The sequence below is a fragment of the Pseudophryne corroboree genome, chromosome 7 (genome assembly GCF_028390025.1).
Source record: "Pseudophryne corroboree isolate aPseCor3 chromosome 7, aPseCor3.hap2, whole genome shotgun sequence".
Taxonomy (NCBI): Eukaryota; Metazoa; Chordata; class Amphibia; order Anura; family Myobatrachidae; genus Pseudophryne; species Pseudophryne corroboree.
Window position 1 is genome coordinate 355,481,979 of NC_086450.1, and position 17,689 is coordinate 355,499,667.

General features: G+C 45.7%; 1 protein-coding gene across 1 annotated transcript in view; it reads left to right on the forward strand.

The window, feature by feature from the left end:
* Window positions 1-17,689, forward strand: part of GPR139 (G protein-coupled receptor 139) — a 211,336-nt gene that overhangs the window by 50,787 nt on the left and 142,860 nt on the right. The window lies entirely within an intron of this gene.

A 17,689-nucleotide genomic window follows, 5' to 3' on the forward strand; every position in this document is an offset into this window, starting at 1 on the left:
CCGACTGCCGACACAGAGGTAGCCACAGCCGTGAACTACCGCACTGTACACTGGTTGATAAAGAGATAGTAGTATACTCGTAACAACTAGTATGACACTAGGACGACGGTATAAAGAATGAAAAAAAAACCACGGTTAGGTGGTATATATTATAATAATAATACAATTATGGATGGACGGACTGCCTGCCGACTGCCGACACAGAGGTAGCCACAGCCGTGAACTACCGCACTGTACACTGGTTGATAAAGAGATAGTAGTATACTCGTAACAACTAGTATGACACTATGACGACGGTATAAAGAAAGAAAAAAAAATACCACAGTTAGGTGGTATATATTATAATAATAATACAATTATGGATGGACGGACTGCCTGCCGACTGCCGACACAGAGGTAGCCACAGCCGTGAACTACCGCACTGTACACTGGTTGATAAAGAGATAGTAGTATACTCGTAACAACTAGTATGACACTATGACGACGGTATAAAGAATGAAAAAAAAACCACGGTTAGGTGGTATATATTATAATAATAATACAATTATGGATGGACGGACTGCCTGCCGACTGCCGACACAGAGGTAGCCACAGCCGTGAACTACCGCACTGTACACTGGTTGATAAAGAGATAGTAGTATACTCGTAACAACTAGTATGACACTATGACGACGGTATAAAGAATGAAAAAAAAACCACGGTTAGGTGGTATATATTATAATAATAATACAATTATGGATGGACGGACTGCCTGCCGACTGCCGACACAGAGGTAGCCACAGCCGTGAACTACCGCACTGTACACTGGTTGATAAAGAGATAGTAGTATACTCGTAACAACTAGTATGACACTATGACGACGGTATAAAGAATGAAAAAAAAAAACCACGGTTAGGTGGTATATATTATAATAATAATACAATTATGGATGGACGGACTGCCTGCCGACTGCCGACACAGAGGTAGCCACAGCCGTGAACTACCGCACTGTACACTGGTTGATAAAGAGATAGTAGTATACTCGTAACAACTAGTATGACACTATGACGGTATAAAGAATGAAAAAAAAACCACGGTTAGGTGGTATATATTATAATAATAATACAATTATGGATGGACGGACTGCCTGCCGACTGCCGACACAGAGGTAGCCACAGCCGTGAACTACCGCACTGTACACTGGTTGATAAAGAGATAGTAGTATACTCGTAACAACTAGTATGACACTATGACGACGGTATAAAGAAAGAAAAAAAAATACCACGGTTAGGTGGTATATATTGTAATACAATTATGGATGGACGGACTGCCTGCCGAGTTCCGACTGCCGACACAGAGGTAGCCACAGCCGTGAACTACCGCACTGTACTGTGTCTGCTGCTAATATAGACTGGTTGATAAAGAGATAGTATACAATACATACAACAATATACTACTATACTGGTGGTCAGGCACTGGTCACCACTAGTCACACTGGCAGTGGCACTCCTGCAGCAAAAGTGTGCACTGTTTAATTTTAAATTAATATAATATTATGTACTCCTGGGGGCTCCTGCTATAACAACCTGCAGTGCTCCCCAGTCTCCCCCACAATTATTATAAGCTTTGCCTTTTATACATTGATGTGCAGCACACTGGGCTGAGCTGAGTGCACACAGACTGAGTCACACTGTGTGACTGGCTGCTGCTGTGTATCGTTTTTTTTCAGGCAGAGAACGGATATAGCAGAGAACGGATATATTATATTAAAATAAATAAAAGTTAACTAACAACAACTGCACTGGTCACTGTGGTAAACTCTGTCTGACTCTGCACAATCTCTCTCTCTCTTCTAATCTAATTTCTAATGGAGAGGACGCCAGCCACGTCCTCTCCCTATCAATCTCAATGCACGTGTGAAAATGGCGGCGACGCGCGGCTCCTTATATAGAATCCGAGTCTCGCGAGAATCCGACAGCGTCATGATGACGTTCGGGCGCGCTCGGGTTAACCGAGCAAGGCGGGAGGATCCGAGTCTGCTCGGACCCGTGAAAAAAACATGAAGTTCGTGCGGGTTCGGTTTCAGAGAAACCGAACCCGCTCATCTCTAATTAACACTAGTTTAATGGGGCTCCATAGTACATGGGGTGGAAGACCAACATAGGGGAGGTGGCGCTTGACCTGTAGCCCCTCCCCCGACCCAAGGCGCCATCTCCTGCAGATTTCCCGCCCTGGAGCTGCCTCACTCTCCCTCATAGAGACTCTGGGCGCCATCTTAACAGCATAGCAGCAGCAGTTTATCTATATACCTACTGTATATAACTATATTACTCATGTGTTACAGTCACATTATACCCTGTCATTTTATTCCACAGATTATTGTATTTGTCTGGCTAATTAATCGTACTGTGTAAGTCCAATTGTTTACATTGTGCAATGTTTAACAAAAAGGCAGCAAATCTGCGGAAGCTACTGCATCATGCAGAGCATGTTCCGCGGATTTATCAGAGGGGGAATTATTGCATGAGGGTCTCTGTACTGCGTGCCATGCACCTACTGTACCAGTCAGTCCGCAGCCCCTGCACTTAGTCAGGAGCCTCCATGGGCAGCTTTCACTACCTTGCTGGATACTCTAGTGGAGCGCCTTGTGTCCCCTATGGGGCCACCTGTGCCATTACCCCCACAAATTGTGCCCATGGTTAATCCGCCTTGGGCGGAAAATTTATTTAACCAGCTGCAACAACTAATCCAGTCCCTGTTTAGACAGAAATCTACCTCGGGTCATTCCCATGCCCCTGGTCCCTCTAAGAGGGCTGTTTCCTCCTCACAGTCTACAAACCTCTCTTATGTTTCATCTGAAGGGGAGAGCATGCGGTCCTGCCAGTCACTAAATCATGTGTTACTGACAAGGATTCTCCCTTATTGATAGATGTCCCTGCCCTGGTGGTTGCTCTGAGGCATATCCTGCAAATCACAGATGCGGAGGATTCCACTACTGCGGCAAGGAAAACGGATAAGTTTAAACAACAGAAGGTGGTTAAAACTGTATTACCCCATTCTGATCATCTAGTGGACATCAGACAGGAACCCTGGTCTAATCCAGGGAAGAAATTCCCGATTCCCAAACGGTCATTGGCTTGCTGCCCTCTCCCTGCAGAGTTGTGTGACACATGGGAGACTCCACCACCGGTGGATTCTCATGTCACCCGCCTAGTGGTGTCATCCACTCTGCCTGTCACCACTGTTACCTCACTGAGGGAGCCGACAGATATAATCATGTTGAGGGATGCCTGAAATCTATATATTCCCATACAGGGGCTATTCATAGACCCACTATAGCTTCCTCTTGGGTTGCAAAAGGTATTGAAGCATGGGTTCAGGCATTAGAGGAAGAGCTGCCCGAGGAAATCTTCGAAAATGCCAGACAACACCTGTCTTATATCACCTCTGCTTATTATTACATTCAAGAAGCGTCCTCTGAGGCGGGAGTATTGGCGGCCAAGGCAACAGCTACGTCAGTCCTGGCGCACCGTATACTGTGGTTGAGGTCATGGAAAGTGGACTTGGACTCCAAGAATACTTTTGAATTCTCCCCTTCACTGGGGACATTTCGTTTGGGGAAGACCTACATAAAATTGTGTCTGAACTGGCAGCTGCTAAGACAGCTTTTCTCCCCACTACTAATCCTTCTCAGAAGGCAAAAGGTACCACTTTTCGTTCCTTTTGGCCTCAAGGGAAATCGAAAGGTCAGACATATTCTAGACAATCTCACGTTTCCAAAACCTCCAAGCCCAAGGCGAAGCAGTCTTGGGTACTGGAAGTTGTCTCTCACGGGTACACTGTCTCATTCAAGAGACATTCCCCTTACCAGTTCTGCACAACGGCACTCCCGTCGGATCAGTTGAAAGCCAGGCTCTACAAACAGTTGTAAGTTCCCTCCTGAGCACGGGAGTGGTTGTGCCGGTTCCTCACCCCCAGAGGGGCAGAGGTTATTACTCGACCTTGTTTCTAGTCCTGAAATCCAATGGGTCCTACCAGCCTATTCCTAACCTCACCTCAAATCTTTGAACAAGTTTGTGAGAGTGTCCAAGTTTTGAATGGAAACACTGCACTCAATAGTGCTGGCTATGAATCCCGGAGACTATATGGTATCCCTGGATATACAGGATGCATATCTGCATATTCCTATTTCCATCTCGCATCAGCAGTTCCTGCTGTTTGCTATTGGCAACCTTCACTACCAATTCCGGGCTCTGCTATTTGGACTGGCTACAGCTCCTTGGATCTTCACCAAGGTCATGACCGTTATGACGGCCCACCTCTGTCGCCAGGGAATCAGAATCCTCTTGTACCTGGATGACTTACTGATTCTGGCAAGTTCACACAAAGTCCTCCTTAGTCATCTACAACTGACGGTGACTTTCCTGCAAGCCCACGGGTGGCTAATAAATTGGAAAAAGTCCTGGCTGGTCCCAGCTCAGAGCATGGTGCACCTAGGGGTGCTCTTGGATACGCACAGTCAGAGACTGTTCCTGTCTCCAGACAAAGTCCTGAAACTTCAGGACAGGATAAGGCACTTCCTTCATAGCCCCAGAAAGTCGATACACTCGGCGATGCAAGTAATTGGCCTGATTGTGTCGTCCCTTCTGGATCCCCAACTGGGTCCTACTGACGACGGATGCCAGTCTGCAGGGATGTGGATCGGTTTTGGAGAAACACTCGATTCAGAGTTGTTGCACCAAGGAAGAATCACTACTTCCGATTAATATTCTGGAGCTGAGGGCAGTGTTCAATGCACTGTCTCTAACCCTGCCTCTGGTACAGAACAGGCCTGTTCGGGTACAATCAGACATTGCCACCACAGTGGCTTACATAAACCATCAGGGTGGCACTCGAAGCAGCATGGCAATGTTGGAGGTGTTCAAAATCCTATGTTGGGCGGAATGCCATCTACCAGCTATATCGGCAGTGTTCATCCCAGGCTTCCTGAACTGGGAAGCGGACTTCCTCAGTCGCCAGGACGTTCACCCCGTCCGTGGTAGACGTATGGGGTCTGCCAGACGTGGATCTCATGGTGTCTCGACACAATCACAAGGTTCCGGTCTTCGGATCAAGGACCAGGGATCCTCAGGCAGCATTCGTGGATGCACTGGCAGTTCCGTGGAACTTTCAGCTGCCTTACATATTCCCTCCGGTGTCACTCCTGTCCAGAGTAATGCGGAAGTTCAAGCAGGAAGAATGAATGCTAATTCTAGTCGCTTCAGCGTGGGCCAAACAGCATTGGTTCTCAGACCTGCAGGGTCTATCGACAGAGCGTCCCCTTCTACTTCCTCAGAGTCAAGACCTCCTCGTATAGGGCCCTTGTCTCTACCCGGACCTGGCCAGACTGGCTTTGATGGCGTGGCTTTTGAAGCATCACTCCTAAAGGCCAAAGGATTTACTGAGGCGGTCATTCAGACTATGCTGAAGGACCGCAAACCAGCCTCTGCCTGGATTTATTACAGGGTTCGGCATTCTTACTTCACCTGGTGTGCTGATAAGAATTCTGACGTTTATACTGTAAATTCAGAACATCCAGAATTCTGGCTTTTCTACAAAGAGGCTTAAGGTGGGTACACACTGGAAAGATATATCTGCAGATCAATTGATCTGCAGATATATCTATGGACGGATCGGGCAGTGTGCTGTGCATACACACGTGTACACACGCCTGCCCAGTTCAGCTGTCAATCACCGCCGGCCGCCGCAGCATGTGTACGGGCGGTCGGCCGACCGCCGTACACACACAGCGATGCGCCAATATATCGGTAGATATATTGGCCGTCGGCTGTGCTGCGGGGCCGACACGATACGTCTGTGAACGACGGAGTTCACAGACGTATCGGCCGTACACACTGGCCGACGGACCCGCGATATATCGGCCATTCAAGAGAACGGCCGATATATCGGCCAGTGTGTATGGGCCTTTAGACTTACTGTAGGTCTGCATCTGGCCTCCCTAAATGTTCACATTTCTGCCTTATCGGTATGGTTTCAACACAAGATTGCCTCTATACCTGATTTTCACACATTCACTCAGGGTGTTCTTCGTATTCACCTTCCCTATATCTCTCCAGTGGCTCCATGCGATCTTTCTATTGTATTGAAAGCCTTTCAAGAGTCTCCCTTCGAACCTCTTGAATTGGTGGACCTCAAATGGTTTATGGCCAAGGTCCTGTTCTTGCTGGCTCTTTCCTCCGCATGAAGGGTCTCTGATTTAGGCGCTTTGTCCTGTCGTCCGCCCTTTCTGATTTTCCACCGTGACAGGGCAATCTCAGAACCAGGTCTGGTTACTTGCCTAAGGTGGTGTCATATTTTCACCTGAACCAAGAGATTGTGGTCCCGTCCTTTATCTCTTTGGACTTGTCGGCTAAAGAACGGAATTTAGATGTGGTTAGGGCTTTCCGTGTCTATGTGGACATGACTGCCTCTTTTAGATGGTCTGATGCCCTATTTGTCCTGTTTGGATTCCACAAACGTGGCTGACTGGCGAAAAGCAAACCATGGCCAGATGGATTAGAATGGTGATTGCACAAGCTTATGTGCAGGCTGGACTTCCAGCTCCTGCTGCGATTAAGGCCCATTCTACCCAGTCTGTTGGACCTACTTGGGCGGCCCGCCGTGGTGCGTCCGCAGAGCAATTGTGCAAGGTGACTACGTGGTCCTCTGTGAACACATTTCTTAGGTCCTATGCCTTTGATACCTTCGCCTTCCAGGATGCTTCCTTTGGACGCTGGATTCTCACATCCGCTATGGCGCATTCCCTCCCCTGAGGAACTGATTTAGGACATCCCCGATGTTTCCCTGTGGAAACCAATTTAACCTGATGCAGAAAAGGAGAGTTATGGTAGACTTACCATTGTTAACTCTCTTTCTGCGAGCTACATTGGGTTCCACAGAGCTTCCACCCTGACGCACCTAGCTTCTTTGGGTTTGTATGGCATTAACCACTGGTACCGTCTCCTGTTGTGAGAATGTGTTCTTATGTGACTAACATCTGCCTTCTCGCTTGCCTGCTCCTGCATTGGACTGGTTATCAAAAAACTGAGCTCTCAGTGCCTGGAGGCGGGGTTATAGAGGAGGCCCTATGCATCCTGGGACAGCTAAAGCTATGCCTGTTAGTGCCTCTGGATCCACCCCGTGTTTCCCTTTGGAACCCAATGTACCTCACAGAAAGAGAGTTAACAATGGTAAGTCTACCATAACTCTCCTTTTATATGTAAGCTATGGATGGTCTACGCTGCAGGCCAAGGGCAGCAGCCATCACTTATGTAATGATACATATGCCTAACAAAGAGTTAATTTGCAGTAGAAGAGAAGGTGTATTTCTCAGGATAAACCGGAAACTTCCCTTTCGGGTAGTAAATTAATGATGTTCACTTCACTATTAACACCTCAATAGAAAAATAGCATGTTCTTTTCCCATTATTATTATTTGTGGTAATACAGTACATCAAGTAGTTTTATCCTGTTCTCATGAAATGTCCGGACTTTTTCTTTTAAAACTCTGCTGTGTTCAAAAAATGTATCAGTAATAAGAAGCAGTGGTGATATGAGACAGGTGTTGTCTGGCATTTTCAAAGATATCCTCGGGCAGCTCTTCCTCTAATGCCTGAACCCATGCTTCAATACCTTTTGCAACCCAAGAGGCAGCTACAGTGGGTCTATGAATAGCCCCTGTAAGGGAATATACAGATTTCAGGCATCCCTCAACATGCTTATATCTGTCGGCTCCCTCAGGGGGAGATGTACTAAGCCTGAAAAGTGATAAATATCACTGTGATAAAGCACCAGCCAATCGGCTCCTAACTGCCATGTTACAGTCTGTGTTTTAAAAATGACAGTTAGGAGCCGATTGGCTGGTACTTTATCACTGTGATATTTATCACTTTTCAGGCTTAGTACATCTGGCCCTCAGTGAGGTGACAGTGGTGACAGGCAGTTAGGTTGTCATGACAATCCTGCCATGAAGACATAAGGGAGCAATGCATTTTGCTTTACTGTATTCAGCATGGGAAGTGCTTTTTTCTACGAAAAAGTTGTCAGGACTGTGAAAAAAGGGTACCGGTACTCAGGGGCGCAGCTTTGCCAAGCCCCAGTACTGAGAGAAGGCATGGCCAATGAGGGGAGGCATGGCCAGATCGCCACACGGGGAGGGGGGTGTCACTTTTAGAACCAGTGGGGCATACCCATGTATTATACCAGCTTCTCCGGAGTCCATTTTCCTGGAGATTTGCACTTGCGCACTAGGAAAATCTTCGAGAATGAGGCACAGTAGCGTCCGTTCACCTGCGCCCCCCACAAGATAGAGGAGGTGACCTGCACAGAGACTGCACAAGAATCTCCTCTTTTAAACCATTCTGGTGTGAGGAACACTTTGCAATACCAGCGGGTGCCATGTCATGTGCCATTTTATCAGCACATTGCATCCATTGCATGTGTTTTATATGCATCTTTTTAGACATTTAATGCATTAATAATTTTTACCTTCACATACAGTATGCTTAAATACAATAAACTTGAATTTAAAATGCATGTAAAACTTATAAGGTTTGATGCGGAGTAGGACTTACGCCTGCTTGCATAGCGTAAAATTTGCAAATTTGCATTGCGCATGCCCAAAATAAAATGCTTGCATATGTGAGACTTTGTTTGCATCTAACATAGTAACACCATACCTCCCAACTGTCCCGATTCCAGTCGTACTATCCCGCTATTCGGATACTGTCCCGCTGTCCCACCAACAGGCCGCAGTGTCCTGTGGGAGGGGGGGCAGGTTGTGATCACCGCTGCTCTGCAAAAAAGCCAGTGATCAATGAATAGATGCCGTGCGCACGGGGGATGTGATGCACAGCCACACCCCTTTATACAAGGCCACAGCCCTCCAGCCGAGGTCGCACACCCTTTCCAGGTTGGGAGGTGTGTAACACTAGTTATGACTGTAAATGGTATATTTACTAAAATGCGGGTTTATAGAAGTAAAAATGCTGCCCATAGCAACCAATCAGATTCTAGCTATTATCTTCTAGAAGGTGCTAGATAAATAATAATTATAATCTGATTAGTTGCTATGGGCAACATCTCCTCTTCTATAAACCCGCACTTTAGAAAATATACCCCTAAAGGTGGAATAGGGGAGGTAAAATGATAACAAATGGATTGCCAAGCTGGAAGAAAAGGAGGACTTACCCAGAAGTAAGTAATAGTGCGGAGAGCTGAAGTGTGTGGGGGAGTAGGGGCTGGCTGACATTATGGCAGCATACCTTCCATCTATACCATTTTTGGTGGGACAGTCCCAGTTTTGGAGGATCTTCATCCCAATTTGTGGGGGTTAAGGAGGTGTTTCATGTTACTGCTGCACGATGTGGGGGCAAGTATAAAACTATAGGATTTATAATTACAAGAAAAACCTTCACAAGAGTGACTGTCTGTCCTGCTTTGAAGACCTCCGATGTTGTGAGGTACTGTATGTGCTGCCGCTGTGAATTTCTCAGTGATGGTGTCACCAGCCCAGCTCGTTGTTTCCTGTCGTACCCAAATGCTGGTAGTAGTTGGGACATGCTGTTTTATTTATTTTATTAATTTATTAAAAAATAACTATATTTTAAAGCTACAGTATTAATCATCAGGCTGGTGATGATGAATAGCGTATCAACAGCTTAATGATGCTCTTAATTGCATATCATTATTCTTTACACATACACACTCCATTACTGTATGTATACATGCTATATACTGTAGGCGTAGATACTTTTTTGAGAATAAATTACCATTTTGCTGCCAACCCAGCATCAGGCCTATAATTAAACCGCCAATGGGTATATACTCTAAATGCCTGTAATGTAATCAATTTATTTTACTATCACATAATAGGGATGTTACAGATATTTGGTGAATGTAATAGGCTACATGAAGAAGAATGTGTTTAAATCTCATTAGCCGAAATAAATTATAGAAATTAAACTCATCACATTAAATGTAACACTCTAAGGGCCTAATTCAGCATACATCGTAGATGTGCGAAATATCTACAATCCATCACACTAACATGTGGTTGGACGCCCAGCACATGACGGTTTCTCCCCAACCCGCACACATGCAAAAGCATCACACGGCGGCATTGCTCTCACATGTTCAGGGTAGCCCCCCGCCTACGCAGCCTAGCTGCTAAGGCAGACGTCTAACCGCAATGTTTAGGGTCACAGCGGCTGCGTGATGTAGCAGTGGCCCGCACCATGCAAACGGTACGGGCACGCCTGCATTGTCTGGGCCGGGTCCTCGCAAACGCCACCACTACGCCCCTTAAATGCCACCACGATGCCCCCTCCATCCCCGTGAACGGCTTTGCCTGTCAATCAGGCAGAGACATTTCACAGTAGTGTGCGCACACTTCAAAAGGCCCCAGCATGCGAACGTAATTGTACCTGCGTTCCATGCTGAATCGGGCTCTATGTTCTCAGTCACTTTTTCTCTTCATGCTTAGCCAAAATATAATTCGTTACTATGATGCAAAAAGTGAAGCTAGCAGCCACACAGTTAGACATATATAATCTTATCTCCAGATGTTTGTGATGTCATCAGAATGTCCCAACACCATTCATGGGAATAGCCTCTTAGATTCTCATTTCTCCAACATAATTACAGCGAATATAATTAAAAAAAAGGCGTACATAATTGATGCAATTATGTTTCCCAGAATGTGCAAAATGCATTCAATATTCTCACAGAACAGCACATAAAGAAAAGCAATAAATGAATGATTACATTTACTGTATATACAGAATGTAACTTGTTTTATTTTAAGCAGGTCATTTGGTTTAACTACAAAATAAACAATAAAAACAATACATTAGGCCGTGGCTCATATACCCAATGACCCCATGCAGAATCCCTGTAATATTCAGGTTGCAATATACACAAACCATTTGATAACCTTAACAGTATCAGTGAACTATGAATATTTGCACCTAATAATATTTACAAAATTACCTAGCGTACTCATAAAGGTTTGTATACTGTAGAAGACTAATAAATGGTAAGGATAATAGATGGCATTTATAATGTATATGGGGGGAGCCTTGGACTGCACATCCTAATTCTAAACATAATGAGAGGTGCTTCCATGATGAGACTTGTAGTTCCACAAAGAAAAAAAGAGAGCAAATGCAGGTGCACACTCTAAATACTAAGCTTTGCTAATCAGAATAATTATAATAAACTCTGCAATATAACATAGAGTAAATTTGAGGTGCTTAGTGTAATTTTGGCCAAAAATATGAGCCCACCAACCGTGACTAGGTGACTTCATCTGGTGGGCCCCTAACATTAAAATGAAAGTCCAGGGCATGTGGCTCCCCCAGGCCAGCACAAGCCAACCGCCCCAAGGCATCACACAAGTGAGAGGTTTAAGTGTTACATAAGTAAGAAGCAGCAGCTATGTGTTGAGAGACTGTTACATAGGTGAGAGGTAATAATTAGAGTGTTAAAAAGTGTTACATTGGTAAAAAAAACCTATGTATGTGCTAAAAAAAAAGTGCTAAATTAAGTATTACAAGCTAAGCACCTACAAGCCAAGCAGCAAAGCACCTTAAATTTACTATGTTATATTGCTGTGTTTATTATAATTATTTAAACACCGTATGCCTTTGGCTGGGACAGGCTGTGTCATTAGTGTGTAGGAAGTTGTTCTTGTTGACTTGTAGCCTATGTTATGGTTTTTGTGTGGGACTGGGGTTTTAGTGTTCACAAGTTTCTGTCACCAGTCACAGGGTCTCCTTCCTTCTGGAAAAATCCCTCCCACCCTGCCTATTATGTCCTGTTGTCGGCTTTTAATTTGATGGGAAAGAATAATTCTCAGTCAGTGGGAACCTTCTGTAGTAGATACTGGTGTGCTCTCCTCTCCAGTACACTGGTGCCATATGGCTGTGTGTCATTGGAAGGGGAGTTTAGAAACGTACTGCTTTGTTGTGGTGATGGGCTGTTAGACCTCCCCATAATAGGTTAATGGACTAGTGAAAGGTCCTCAAATGTATGTTGAGATTTCTAGCTGCTGGCTAGAACTGTACTTTCTTCACCACAATATAATTTTAAAATAAAATAATTTTAAATAAATACAGTCATTTTTTATACCATTTCCTGTGTTTGGTTTTATTATATTAGGTTGATGTCCACTGCTAAAGGGGATATAAGGGGATTTTATAAAAAAAGATTTACAACTAATTGGCAGAAAAACTGCAGATACCTATAGTTTGTTTATCAACTTCATTGCTTTCCTATCGGATTATTTTTCTTTATCCTTCATCCTACCAATATAGAGCGTGGTGGTCATTCGCAAAGTACATAGTTAGTTAATTAACTTTATCTTACATGTTTAACTGGACACGTGGAAGCCCCTAATGAGACACATGGAGCCTTTAATGAGACGTACAACTACTGTATCTGGTTATACCTCTCATTAGGAGCTCTTGCGTGTCTCCCTCTGTTCTATATAGAAGACTGAAGAGTTAATATGTTCTCTAGGTTTCATGTCTGGGGAATAATACATTGCCCTACTACGTGGGAGATTTATCAGACCTTCTAAAGAAGACACGTGGACTTGTGTCCCATAGCAGCTAATCATATTCTTTTATTTATCTTGTACATTCTATAAAATTGAATATATTGGGGGGAGGGGGCCTGGACTTCACACCCTAGGGATGTGCTACCTTGCTGGGACTTATTACTACAACACAGGAGCAAGAGAGCAGGTGCACCATACAACCATTAGAATTATAATACATCTAATTATACATCATATCTGAGGTTCTTGGCATACATTGGCCAATATATGAGCCTGACCTAGACCTAACTTAACCTTTTTGGCAGAGCTATAGCTATTGTAACTGTGGTTGCATACTGTGTTTCTGAAACTTTTTTCCCCGCACTGATCTTTCTGCAGATTCCTATTTCACACTAGTATGACATAAGGGCAGAAAGTACAGTAGACTGGGGTCTGCTTAAGTCTTGAGAGCCTATTCATGAAGCAGTGAAAACGGTGGAGAAGTGAACCAGTGAAGAGATAAAGTGGACAGAGGTAAACTATCAGTCCATCAGCTCCAAACTGTAATTTTTCAAACACAGCCTGCAACACGGCAGTACGGAGCTGTCCGTCAGTCAGTGGCAGATTTACCTCAAAGAAACCCAAGCGGACACCTAGGGCCCGGCAGGTCCCTGGGGGCCCAATGGTAGGCTACTTGAGCTTGCGCTGCACGCAAAGCAGGCAGCGCAGCACTGCGTGTTGTGCTGCGCTGCCTGTGACGTGTCAAGACTGAAGGCCGCAAGGTGCACCCGCCGCCCACAGGATGTAGAAGGTGAGGTGCGTTGGTGTGCAGGTGAGCGGAGGTGGGCGTGCCGGCAGGCAGGGTGCTGTGGCAGCGGGCCCTGGTAGCGTGTGATGTGCGGCATGATACCAATGGTGTCCTAGCTGGAGGGCTACGAGTATGAAGAAGTGCAACTTTTCACAATCACAGCATGTTTATCTAATGGGTATCTTCACTGCCGCTGTCTTGGCAAAAACATGGTCTTTGTGGACTGCATGAGGAGGGGGTCCCGCTGCATCAGCTCCCCCGAGTGTGAGTACATGGGCAGGCTGACACATTTGCTGTTTGTAAGCTCATGGGGTGGTGCATTGAAAGGGGTGGGGGTCTATGGTATACTGCCATTGCATGAAGGGGAGGGGTAATCAGTGACACCAATGTTATACTGTAACTGCAGGAGGGGAGAGGGTGGGGTTGCAGTCAAGATTCCGGGGGTTGGGATGCTGGTGCTCAAAATCCCGGCACCAGAACCCCGACATGCTGCCAAAATGACGGCGTGGAACTCCGACATCATTTGGAATGCTGACGCTAGAATCCCGACCGCCGTCATCCTGAGCGTAAGAATGCCGGGGTCTCCTAGGTTTTGCCCCTTGGGGGTGGGATGTTATGTTTAGGCTGCAAGGGTAGGGTTTGGGTTAGGCTGCAGGGAAGGGAGGGTTAGGGTTAGGCTGCATGGAGAGGGGTTAGGTTTAGGCACCACCAGGGAGGGTTGGGGTTAGGCTATAGGGGAGAGGGGACGTTTAGGGTTAGGCTGTGGAAAGGGGGGGTTGGGGGTAGAGGGGGAGGTTAGGCATACTTACCCGACCTCTGTCAGAATGCTGAGCATTGGGATGCCAGTGTCATTCTTATGACCGCCGGCATCCCAAATGACAGCATCCCATATCAGGTATTGTCTTGGGGGCACACAGCAACTGTAGGGGACTGAAAGTAAGAGGAAAAGTGGGGTAGCTCATATGGTGACCTAGGCAGAATGGGGAGAATGTGATGGGGCCTATATTGACATTTGGGAGTAGGCACACTGTTGCCATGTGTTCGGTGCCCCCCTGCAAACTATAAATTTGTGCCCTCCCATACTTTACAAAGGGACAGCGCACGTCAAAAAAGGGATGTGGTCTCACAAGGAAGGGGCATGGCCACACAATTGTACTCCCATTAAAAACACCCCCAGTAGTGGCGCTGCTTACACATAACCCCGCAGTTGTAGCATAGCTTACACATAACGCCACAGTAGTAGCGCCGCTTACATGTAACGCCCACAGTATTAACGCCACTTACACGTAACGCCCCAGTAGTAGCGCCACTTACACATAACGACCCCAGTAGTACGGCCGCTTACACATAATGACTAGAGATGAGCGCCTGAAATTTTTCGGGTTTTGTGTTTTGGTTTTGGGTTCGGTTCCGCGGCCGTGTTTTGGGTTCGAACGCGTTTTGGCAAAACCTCACCGAATTTTTTTTGTCGGATTCGGGTGTGTTTTGGATTCGGGTGTTTTTTTCCAAAAACACTAAAAAACAGCTTAAATCATAGAATTTGGGGGTCATTTTGATCCCAAAGTATTATTAACCTCAAAAACCATAATTTACACTCATTTTCAGTCTATTCTGAATACCTCACACCTCACAATATTATTTTTAGTCCTAAAATTTGCACCGAGGTCGCTGTGTGAGTAAGATAAGCGACCCTAGTGGCCGACACAAACACCGGGCCCATCTAGGAGTGGCACTGCAGTGTCACGCAGGATGTCCCTTCCAAAAAACCCTCCCCAAACAGCACATGACGCAAAGAAAAAAAGAGGCGCAATGAGGTAGCTGTGTGAGTAAGATTAGCGACCCTAGTGGCCGACACAAACACCGGGCCCATCTAGGAGTGGCACTGCAGTGTCACGCAGGATGGCCCTTCCAAAAAACCCTCCCCAAACAGCACATGACGCAAAGAAAAAAAGAGGCGCAATGAGGTAGCTCTGTGAGTAAGATTAGCGACCCTAGTGGCCGACACAAACACCGGGCCCATCTAGGAGTGGCACTGCAGTGTCACGCAGGATGGCCCTTCCAAAAAACCCTCCCCAAACAGCACATGACGCAAAGAAAAAAAGAGGCTTTTTACTGATATTTGGTGTTTTGGATTTGACATGCTCTGTACTATGACATTGGGCATCGGCCTTGGCAGACGACGTTGCTGGCATTTCATCGTCTCGGCCATGACTAGTGGCAGCAGCTTCAGCACGAGGTGGAAGTGGATCTTGATCTTTCCCTAATTATGGAACCTCAACATTTTTGTTCTCCATATTTTAATAGGCACAACTAAAAGGCACCTCAGGTAAACAATGGAGATGGATGGATTGGATACTAGTAGTATACAATTATGGACGGGCTGCCGAGTGCCGACACAGAGGTAGCCACAGCCGTGAACTACCGCACTGTACTGTGTCTGCTGCTAATATATAGACTGGTTGATAAAGAGATAGTATACTCGTAACTAGTATGTATGTATAAAGAAAGAAAAAAAAACCACGGTTAGGTGGTATATACAATTATGGACGGGCTGCCGAGTGCCGACACAGAGGTAGCCACAGCCGTGAACTACCGCACTGTACTGTGTCTGCTGCTAATATATAGACTGGTTGATAAAGAGATAGTATACTCGTAACTAGTATGTATGTATAAAGAAAGAAAAAAAAACCACGGTTAGGTGGTATATACAATTATGGACGGGCTGCCGAGTGCCGACACAGAGGTAGCCACAGCCGTGAACTACCGCACTGTACTGTGTCTGCTGCTAATATATAGACTGGTTGATAAAGAGATAGTATACTCGTAACTAGTATGTATGTATAAAGAAAGAAAAAAAAACCACGGTTAGGTGGTATATACAATTATGGACGGGCTGCCGAGTGCCGACACAGAGGTAGCCACAGCCGTGAACTACCGCACTGTACTGTGTCTGCTGCTAATATATAGACTGGTTGATAAAGAGATAGTATACTCGTAACTAGTATGTATGTATAAAGAAAGAAAAAAAAACCACGGTTAGGTGGTATATACAATTATGGACGGGCTGCCGAGTGCCGACACAGAGGTAGCCACAGCCGTGAACTACCGCACTGTACTGTGTCTGCTGCTAATATATAGACTGGTTGATAAAGAGATAGTATACTCGTAACTAGTATGTATGTATAAAGAAAGAAAAAAAAACCACGGTTAGGTCACTGGTATATACAATTATGGACGGGCTGCCGAGTGCCGACACAGAGGTAGCCACAGCCGTGAACTACCGCACTGTACTGTGTCTGTTGCTAATATAGACTGGTTGATAAAGAGATAGTATACTACTAATATTATATACTGGTGGTCAGGTCACTGGTCACTAGTCACACTGGCAGTGGCACTCCTGCAGCAAAAGTGTGCACTGTTTAATTTTAATATAATATTATGTACTCCTGGCTCCTGCTATAACCTATAACTGGCACTGCAGTAGTGCTCCCCAGTCTCCCCCACAATTATAAGCTGTGTGAGCTGAGCAGTCAGACAGATATATAATATATATAGATGATGCAGCACACTGGCCTGAGCCTGAGCAGTGCACACAGATATGGTATGTGACTGAGTCACTGTGTGCTGTGTATCGCTTTTTTCAGGCAGAGAACGGATTATAAATAAAAGTGGTGGTCACTGGTCACTATCAGCAAAACTCTGCACTGTACACTACTGAGTACTCCTAATGCTCCCCAAAATTAGTAAATCAAGTGTCTCTCTAATCTATTCTAATTCTAAACGGAGAGGACGCCAGCCACGTCCTCTCCCTATCAATCTCAATGCACGTGTGAAAATGGCGGCGACGCGCGGCTCCTTATATAGAATCCGAGTCTCGCGATAGAATCCGAGCCTCGCGAGAATCCGACAGCGTCATGATGACGTTCGGGCGCGCTCGGGTTAACCGAGCAAGGCGGGAAGATCCGAGTCGCTCGGACCCGTGAAAAAAAACATGAAGTTCTGGCGGGTTCGGATTCAGAGAAACCGAACCCGCTCATCTCTAATAATGACCCCAGTACTAGTGCTGCTTACACATAATAAACCCAGTAGTAGCGCAGCTTACACATAATAAACCCATTAGTAGTGCAGCTTACACATAACGCCCCTGTAGTAGCGCAGCTTACACGTAACGCCCCAGTAGTAAAGCAGCTTACACGTAACACCCCCAGTAGTAGCACTGCTAACACGAAATGCCCCAGTAGTAACGCCGCTTACACGTAGCGCCCCATAAGTAACACAGTTTACACATAATGCCCCAGCAGTAACGCAGCTTACATGTAACGCCC